Raw genomic sequence first — 9,288 nt, 5'->3', positions numbered from 1 at the left:
AGGACCCTAGAAATGGAGAGCCAGGAGGAGGGGATCATGAAACCCAGGAGAGGGGTGGTGGAAGAGTAGAGGGAAATGGACAGATTGGCAAGATATTTAGAAGTTATGAAAACCCACAGCACTTTTCAATAGCCTGGTATAAAGGATGAAGACAGAAAATAACAGAGCTGTAATTTTTAATTATGAATATAAAAAGAATGCAGGAGATGACATTCAGGGTCCTTTACTATTATTAAACAAATAGTTGCCTGTTCTTAGTGAGAAATGGAGCTCATTTCCTTAGCTGTGTTGTCTGATACTGGTTCCTGGAATAAAATCGCTGGGCCTAAAATTCTGTATATCATGCTTGGGATATCTTGGGTAGAGTCATCTAAATCCAGTGTCAGAGCCAGGAAAGGGGTGGGATGGAGGGAGGAGGTATGAAAAGTACAACATGTAGAGGCAGACATGCCTGGGCCTACATCTCAGTACCACCACCTGCTAATTGTATGATGTTGGCAATATTCATCCAGTCTGAGCCTCAGTGCCCTTGCCTATAAAATGACAATAATAGCATAGCACTAATCTTATAAGACTGTTGGTGATGATTACATGAACTAGCACACGCAAAGTGAATACCCAGGACTTGACACATAATAAATAAATAAAGGGGTACACATTATTATTATTCATAAATAGGCTACGGTTTATGAGAGCACTTTAGCACCTTGGTTTACAATCTACTTATATCAGTTAGCTAATGTTGTACAAAAAACTGCCCCAAAACTCAGGTGCTTAAAACAACAATCATTCACTCTCACTCTTGCTTCTGTGGAAGAGCTGGGATTCTGCTGATCCAAGTTGGGCTCAACGGGGTGAGTATAAGATCTGGGTCCAGCTCTGCTCCAGAGGGCCTGGGCCTGTGATTATCACTGCAGCTGCAGAAGCACAGGAAGACAAGCTCAAATGTGCAAACATGTTTTAAGCCCCTGCATGCATCATGCTCACTAATTAATGTCTCTTTGGAGAAGCAAGTCACATGGCCAAACCCAAATCCCGGGAGTAGAGAAATCTACCTCACCTCTAATGGGAGCAAAACCACATGACAAAAGGTATGGTTATAAGGAAGATGAAGAATTAGACACATCAATTACTCCATGTGTCACGTCACTCTTCAATGCCTCCTGCCTTTCCATGAAGAATCATTTGGGATCATCAAGGCATAGAAAAATGGCTGCTGAGACCAAACTCCGTTTTCCATTCCCAGTTTCTTCCATCTCTTTCTTCCTACTCCTTAATCTTTTTCAAGGCTGTGCCTTCATATTCTTTGAAGAAGTATCAGTCAAGCTTCTTTGATGGCAAACGACAGAAAACAACTCTGGCCAGTTGTATCAAAAAGGAAATTGAATGACGGGTTGTCATGCAGCTCACAAAAACTGGCAGGTACTTGGAGAACCAGGTTGGGAACAGAATAGATCACAGGACAGCTCTGGGAGCCCAGGCAGTAGAACCTGATCAGTTCCCCTTTCTAGGCACTGATGTTGTGTTGAGGGAGCTCTAGGGGGGATCTTTCCATCACAGTCTCTTTGTGCTCAGAAGTCAAAGTCCTGACAGAGAGAGGCCCATCTCTTGGTTAGGGCAGGGAGGGCATCACGGTTTACAGCTGGTCAAGACTGACCATGATGAGGTTATGGAATGACCCAAAACAATCATTGTCCTCTTTGTCAGGCTTTGTAGCCAATGGGTGTAGCAGAAAGAGCCCTGGAGTACAGGCAGCAGGCCAGATTCTATCCCCTGCTCTGCCCCCAACTTGCTAAGAATACGGAATCCAAGGTGGATTCGTTCTTCTTTAGCAAACACTTGTATGGTGCTTACAATGTCCCAGACACTGTTCTAAGAACTTGGCAAGTATTAATTCAGCAGTCCTTGACTTCAAGTTGTTAAGGCATACCTGACCTCATAGCTTAGTTGTAGGGATTAAATGAACAACATGTGTGTAACATCTATCACAACTCTGGCATGCAGAAAATGCTCATATGTGGATTACCTTCCCTGAGCCCTCTCCCACTTCCATCCTTCCAGAGGGTTCTATGAGAGAGGAGGAAGCCCGAGGTTTCAGGTATCGCTCTAAGCTTCCGATCTTGACATTAGCAACAGTGCCCCCTCCAACAGCACCACCTAACTGTCCACCAGAACCCAAGAAGAGGTATGGGATATCATAAGACGCTGGGCATCTTCAGAGTGAACTGGTGTGTGACCTCAGGATGCCTTGTTATCGCCGACTTTGATATTTCTCTTTTCCCTTTTTTAAAAAAAATTATTTATTTGAGAGAGAGAGAGAGAGAGAGAGAGTGAGCACAAGTGGGCAGAGGGTCAGAGGAAGAGGGAGAAACGGACTCATTGCGGAGCAGGGAGCCCGATGCGGGACTCGATCCCAAGGACTCTGGGATCGTGACCTGAGCCGAAGGCAGACACTTAACTGACTGAGCCACCCAGGAGCCTGCGACTTTGATATTTCTGATGCCAGGGAATTGTTGACTTCATTTTCTATGCTCTTAGGAGTACTGTATTCCACTGTGATGATGGAAATATTCTCTATCTGTGCTGTCCAATATGGTAGCCAGTAGTCACCTGTGGCTACTGAGCACCCGAAATGTGGTTAGTTTAACGGGGAACTGAATTTGTATTTAAATGTAATCGTTTAAATTTGTGGCTAGTGGCTATCAAACGGAGAGTGCAGCTAGAGTTTTCGATGCTATGGAGCTCCCTAAGGGACCCCGACACCTGGAGTAGGGTGGCAGGCTGGTTATTTAGAGAAGGACTTGATGTCTCACTTTCCATCCCTAGGAGGCAGCTCGAGAAGAGTTCCTGCCCTGACAATCTCTGAGCCCTGGCTTCTGCTTACCTCTCCACCTAGCTTTTCTTACTTCCCAGTGACAACCCCAGGCAGCTGACTGATGCCTTGGGCAGGAATCATCCTGCTTCAGTCCTGCTCAGGCTTCTCACAATAAACAGACCCAAAGGTTAATGGAGGTGAGATAAATGGGAGACACTTGGAGAAGAATTAATTAATCTGGGGTTTCAGTTGCCCCAGAGTGACTCATCCCTTCAGAACCACCTGTGTCCTGGCTGATTTCAGAGGTTGCATTCTACAAAAGAAGAACAACAAAAATTCTGTATATACTAATAATAATATTTAGAATCATAGAATGTCAAAGCTGGAGGGAACCTTCAAGAGCACTGGCTCAATATCCTTATTTTATGAAGGGGGATACTGACATCTAGGGTGGGCAGCCTGCGAGACTGGCTCTAGTCCTGCAGGATGGAGTGTGGCAAAGGAGGCTGTTTTGCTCTTGCGTCCAAGCTGATGAAGCCAGAGTGTGGGTCCCCCAGGATCCCAAAGAACTAAGCCAGGGTTGTAACCAGAGAAGAGCATCCAAGGTGGGTCATCTGAGCAGGGTGTGGGGAGCGGAGTTGGGAAGCCCAGGGAGACAGAGCTGGGGAGGAAGAGGTAAGCCACAGAAGTATGGACCCACTTTCTGGACAATTAGCAGAGTCATCTCCAGGGCTGTCTTGGTCTATTCAGGCCGCTATAACAAAAATACCACACACTGGGTGGCTTAACCAACAGACATTTGTTTCGCACAGTTCTGGAGGTTGGGAAGTCCAAGATGAAGACACCAGCAGACTGGGTGTCTGGTAAAGACTCATTTCCTGGCTCTCAGAAGGCAATCTTTTCTCTGTGTCTCCGCATGGTGGAAGGAGATGAGGGAGCACTCTGGGTCCCTTTTATATGGACAGTGTCCCATTTATGAGGCTCTACCCTCATGACCTAATTCCCTCCCACATGTCCCCCCTCTGAACACCATCCCCTTGGATGTTTCTCCATATGAAAGTGGGAGGGCACACACATTCAATCTATAAGAGGGACCCACAGTGAAACTTTTCTGGTGGCTAAGGGCCCGTTTCTTGAGCAACCGGGACCCATTTTGAGAACCCAAGGCGGGACACAGGATAAAACATAATAGGACTTTGCCCCACTTGCCAGTGGCAGTGCCCCAAGGCTCATTCCCAACTTTTTCTGCCTATCTCTGCAGTGCTTCCAAGACCATGTCACCCTAGCAAAATAGGCCACACATTTTGAAACTGCTTCCCCATCTAGAGCTGTGTTTGACAGTATATATAATTATAATAATAGGTGTTATTTATTGAGCCCTTCTTACGAAGGGCCAGGCATAGTGCTGATGGTTTCACAAGCCATTATGCCAGTTGATTCCCATGACAACCCTGTCAAGTAGACTTTCTTCTACCCATGTTACAGATGAGGAAACTGACTTAGGAAGACCGAACAACTTATCCCAGGTTAACACAGCTCGTAGGTGGCAGAAAAAAAATTTGAGCTCAGGTCTGTCTAACTTCAGAAGCCTGTCCTCTTGTAAGCCTGCGAGTATAGCAGGACAGGCTCCCTGGCTCCATTCGACAGACTTGAAAATTGAAAGGTCGAGTGGCAGCCTGGGGACACAATGCTGCGTAGCAGCACAGAGGACTCTCAGTGCGGAGTGCTCTGTGCTTCCTTCAAAGACCACGTTTTCCCTGGTCGGGAGTCATTTTCTCTTGTGACCAGGTGACTTCACAATTTATTTCATTTGGCAGGCAGGGAGGGGGTCTCCCCCATGGTAGTCTCAAGTGCCACCTGGACAGTGAATATTGATTTGGGGAGTCAGGAGCGTGGTCTCATTTCTGAGTCATTTCTGAAGGCACACCACTTCCTGAGTGGCATCCCCATTTAAGTTACGGTGCCTTGTCCTTTTGGCCAGCTCCGTGTGTGTGAAGGGAGGCAGGGCTCCCAGCAGACTGCAGGGAAAGGTTAGGAGCTCCACACAGCATCCTCGATGAATGTTGGGGGCCTGCTCCACCAAACACGTGTCTAAGCAAAGAGCACTCCTGCCTGATTAATAGGCACACGCTTTGCCTTGATGGGGGCTGGGCCCACGGAAGGGGCTGTTAATCATCTCTCCTCAGTGTCCTGGAAGGGAGAACAAGCTCCCAGAGGCAGGGCTGCCATGTCTTAGACACCCAGGGGGGCCACGCCAGAACCTCCTGTCCAGGATACTCCCCAACGCCCCTGGGAGGACTAGGAGTACCTTAACTGGTGGCTTGTTCCCCGCCCCTGTCACTGTGTGGCTCTTTCTGGTCCCTTCGGAGATAGCAGCTCAGCTGTCACCCGTGGGGGGTGACTTCTGCCCTTGGGGTCGGGGAAGGAAGTGACGAGAAGCTGAATATGCCTTGGGGGCTGGAGTTCCACTGAGGCCAGAGGACTTCACCCTCTTTTCCAAAGGAATAAAGAGAGATGATACTGTCTTTGGTTTGTTTTCATTGTTGTGGTAAAATACGTATAACGTAAAATTTACCATTAGTGACATTTAGTACATTCACAATGCTGGGCAGCCATGACCTCTAGATGCAAGACGTTTTCATCAACCCAAAAGGAAAGACATAAACGGTTGCTCTCCATTTCTTCCCATGCGCCCCAGGCCCTGGCTACCACCAATCGCTTTCTGTCTCTATGGATTTGTCTAGTCTGGACATTTCCTATGAATGGAGTCATACAATATATGGCCTTTTGTGTCTGGCCTCTTTCACTTGGTGTAATATTTTCCAGTTCCATCCATGTCAGTAGTTCATTCCCTTTTTATGGTTGAATACTATTCCACTATTCCATTGTGTGGATAAAGTAAATTTTATTTATCTGTTCAGTTGTTAATGAAGCTTGGGTTGTTTCTACCTTGTGGCTTTTATAAATAATATTGCTATGAACATTTGTGTAAAGAAATAACACTGTTTTATCTGTTTGAAGCCAATCCAGTTAGTTCTGTACGGTAGCTGCTAGCCACATGTGAATATTTAAATTTAAGTTAATTAAAGTTAAATAAAATTGAAACTTCAGTTCTCTAGTTGGACTGATCACATTCCAACCACTCAAAGGCACATGTGGCTAGCAGTTACCATATTGAATAGCACAGATGCAGGGCATTTTCACCAACACAGAAACAGAAAGTTCTATTGGTAAACCTCTATCTAATATGTACAATTGAAAATGACCAAAGGAGGTCAGTGGGTACAAATTTCCAGTTATAAAATAAACAAGTCATGGTGATATAATATGCAGCCCAGTGACTAGAGTTGCTAATACTATATTTCCTGTTTGAAAGTAGCTTTACTCCCACAACTCCTCCTGAATGGAACTATCACGGCATAGGTTCCCTCAATCATGCCTGCTGCCTCAAACCTGGGCTCCTTCTCAGTGTCTGAGGCTGTCCACTTCCGGAAGAGCAGGGAGACAATGCAGTGGTTGCGACAGAGTTGGTGATGTTTCTCGGGGGCTTGAGGGGAGAGGACCTGCCTGGGTCACCAGGCCAGCCTCCTGGCGGGAGGGAAAGTGGGTGAACAGCCCTGACCCAGCACTGCTTAGTCAAGCGGGCACAGGCAGGAAAGCAACCAAGAAGCAACTCACCTGCTTCCTGGTGTGGGGCAGTCTCAGGCACCCCACAGGGGGCCCCAAATGGGCTTTTAAGCATCTGGGGGGAGCACAGCCTTCTGGAAGAGTGGATGCACTCAGGGAAAGATTGACAGACCCCTTATGGCAAGCCCCTGGCCCTCCCCCAGAGGACGGACAGGAAAAGCAGCCATGTGGGTAATAGGAGTGCGGCTTGGGCAAGTCTGGGCCAAGGCGTGGAGAGATGGTGGCCCTGTGGACCTTTCCACCTGAAAACAGCCCCCACCCCCATCTTCCACCCCGGGAGGCCACAGGCCACAGGAGAAACCCAGGCTGCTGGTGGTCTGCGGCCAGCCCTGTCTGGGCCTCGAGAATTCAAACAATTCGCTCTCTTCTTGGAATTCCATTTTTCTCACGTATGTAATAGAGATCAGGGATGCATGAGATCATTGGTTTCAAGCTCTTTTTTTTTTTCCAGTCAAGGAATTCTTTAGTTAAATGGAGTCTTACAAAGAATAAAACAACTCTCATGAAGTATAAAGCAAAAAAGAATAAAGCAAAGCTGCTCTGGCTAAAGATGGCGGTGGTGATGGTGATGCCGAGGGGTGCCCAGGGCTCAAGCACTGCACCCCAGCCACACCTGACTTCTTGCCCCTGCGATTTTCCAGCTCTAAGCGCCCAGGATTTTAAAATAACATTTGCTTTCCTACCAGTTTTGTGGGGGAGATTTTAGAGTCAGAGAAACCCTGGGTTCAAATCCCTGTTCTTTCTTTTAGTACTTTGTAATTTGGAACAAGTGACATACCTAGTTTACCCTTACTTTCTTAATCCGTAAAGTGTATCAGTATTACTCACTCTCCAGGGATCTTAGGAGGTTAAAATGCTCCTGCATGGAATCTGACAACAGCAGATGCCCTTCCTGTGTGTCCTGCCTTCCCCCCTGTGCAGGTTGGCTTCGTATCTCGTCTCCCCTGGCCTCCCCCAAGACCTTATCCAGGCTCTGTCCTGTGCAATTATGGGCCAGGCACTATGCTGGGTAGTCGGTAGTGGGGACTTGAAGATAAATAAGACAGCGCCAATGACTTCATGGAACTCACAGACCAGAAACTGATAATTACCACACAGACGTTTTAAGGAAATGGGTATGTTCAAATCTAGATGCAGGACTTCATATTTATTATGATTAATGTTCATTTTATAGCTCTGGGCTAAATCTTCTGGCTTGTTTTGAATCTTATTTCTGTCTTCAAACATAATAGTTATCTCATCTTTCTTTCCTTTATCTGCAAGTATAACCAACATAGTTTCTGTATCTTTCCAATATCATGACCAAGATGGTGACAAGAACTAGAACCAGAGCAAGAACAGAGTTCTCGATCTTCCTCCCAAATTAATTCTAATGTGTGCATCAACTCTGTGGTTGTTCAGCTGGTTCAAAAGTCATCTTTCCCTTCCATGCACACTCTTACACCGTTTTATTTTATAATACTTGGTAATAAATTTAATTTTAAATGCACACTCATAATTTTACATGCATGCATAAATATAATGGTTTCATAGACACAGGTATCACCATACATGCACATTATCTATTTTTTTGGTCAATGTTCTACACTAATCTTATATACTTTATCTTGTTTTATTAATAATAACTCAAGAATCCCTCTCACAAAGATGGCGCTGAAGGTGAAGGAAGCCCCTGCTCCTCCCAAAGCCGAAGCCAAAGCAGAGGATTTGAAGGCCAAGAAAGCAGTGCTGAAAGGCGTCCACAGTCACACACACACAAAAAAAGAGATTGGCACGTCACTTATATTCCAATGACCCAAGACACTGCGTCTCCGAAGGCAGCCCAAATATCCTTGAAAGAACGCCCCCAGGAGAAACAAGCTTGATCCCTATGTCATCATCATCAAATTCCCCCTAACTGCTGAGTCAACCATGAAGAAAATAGAAGACAACAACACACCTGTGTTTATTGTGTAGGTCAAGGCCAACAAGCACCAGATCAAACAGGCTGTGAAGAAGCTCTATGACATTGACACGGCCAAGGTCAACACCTTGATCAGGCCTGATGGAGAGAAGAAGGCATATGTTCAACTGCTTCCTGACTATGATGCTTTGGATATTGCCAACAAAATTGGGATCATCTAAACTGAGTACAGCTGGCTAACTCTAAATATAAATATTTCACCCCCCCAAAAAAATAGTAACTCATGAAAATCACTCCCAACTTGGAGCTTCAACTCATAGGTCACCTGTCATAGCTCTAATGCACCCAGCTAAATGCTTGCATAGCAGGCTGTCATATGAAAAATGTGCCATAATTTATTCATCTATTCCTAATTGATAGGAATTTCTTTTTTTTCTATATAAGCAATAAATATTCTTATATATATGTGCACATATACAGGTGCTTTTATTTCTATGCGATAAACTCTGAGAAATGAGACTGTTCCTAATTTTAATATCTTAATTTTAATAGATGCCGCCAGATCACTTTCCAAAATGACTGTCATAAATCATATTTCCACACAGAAACCAGCAGAAGGCATTTCCAGTGTTTTAGTTTTTGCGTACCTGATAGTTATAAAGTGACTGCTCATTGGTAATTCTTTTACTGAAGTATAATTGACATATAACATTGTATTAGTCTTAGGTGTACAACATAATGATTCAATACTTGTATATATTGCAAAATGATCACTACAATAAGTCTAGTTAACATCGGTCACCATATAAAGTAACAAAATTTTTTGTGTGTGTGATGAGAACTTGTAAGATCTACTCTTTTAGAAACTTTCAAATATGCAGTA

The 9,288-nt window shown here is 45.1% G+C and overlaps 1 pseudogene; it reads left to right on the top strand.

Annotated features, from left to right (window-relative positions):
* The first annotated feature begins 8,149 nt into the window (after window positions 1-8,149).
* On the top strand, window positions 8,150-8,626 carry LOC114207349 (large ribosomal subunit protein uL23 pseudogene; annotated as a pseudogene).
* The last annotated feature ends 662 nt before the right edge of the window (window positions 8,627-9,288 follow it).

The sequence above is a fragment of the Eumetopias jubatus genome, unplaced genomic scaffold, assembly GCF_037043125.1.
Source record: "Eumetopias jubatus isolate StellerSeaLion01/CBP00866 unplaced genomic scaffold, mEumJub1_p1.0 scaffold_3, whole genome shotgun sequence".
NCBI classification, from domain to species: Eukaryota; Metazoa; Chordata; class Mammalia; order Carnivora; family Otariidae; genus Eumetopias; species Eumetopias jubatus.
The sequence above is the reverse complement of the archived record's forward strand: the minus strand, read 5'-3'. Positions and strand labels throughout refer to the sequence as shown.